Source organism: Myotis brandtii, unplaced genomic scaffold, assembly GCF_000412655.1.
Source record: "Myotis brandtii unplaced genomic scaffold, ASM41265v1 scaffold2858, whole genome shotgun sequence".
Lineage (NCBI taxonomy): Eukaryota > Metazoa > Chordata > Mammalia > Chiroptera > Vespertilionidae > Myotis > Myotis brandtii.
This window is the reverse complement of record NW_005360920.1, coordinates 47,662-48,001: the sequence shown is the minus strand read 5'-3', so window position 1 is coordinate 48,001 and position 340 is coordinate 47,662. Positions and strand designations below refer to the sequence as shown.

Here is a 340-nt window from a genome sequence, read left to right as displayed (position 1 = left end):
TGTAATACTCTTTGTAATAATTTAAGCAATAAAAAAAAAAAAAGAATTTAGACCTTTCTTAAGTGTAATCTTTGCAGTAAGATTTTCCATAATACCCCATTTAAAACTGCACCACTCATATAAAATTAACATGTGGAATTTAGGATGAGGTAGTGATCACGGTCACGTATTGTTCAATTTTGATAGATAGAATAAATCAAAGGAGAATCTAATTTGGTTGCAAGAATGGATTTTCCTTTCATCAGTTTTACTCTTATTTGTATTACTATATCCAGGGGTGGGCAAACTTTTGACTTGAGGGCCACAATGGGTTCTTAAACTGGACTGGAGGGCCGGAACA

The 340-nt window shown here is 33.2% G+C and overlaps 1 protein-coding gene across 1 annotated transcript in view; it reads left to right on the top strand.

The window, feature by feature from the left end:
- LOC102252906 (zinc finger protein 510-like) overlaps positions 1-340 on the top strand; it is a 24,014-nt gene that overhangs the window by 20,038 nt on the left and 3,636 nt on the right.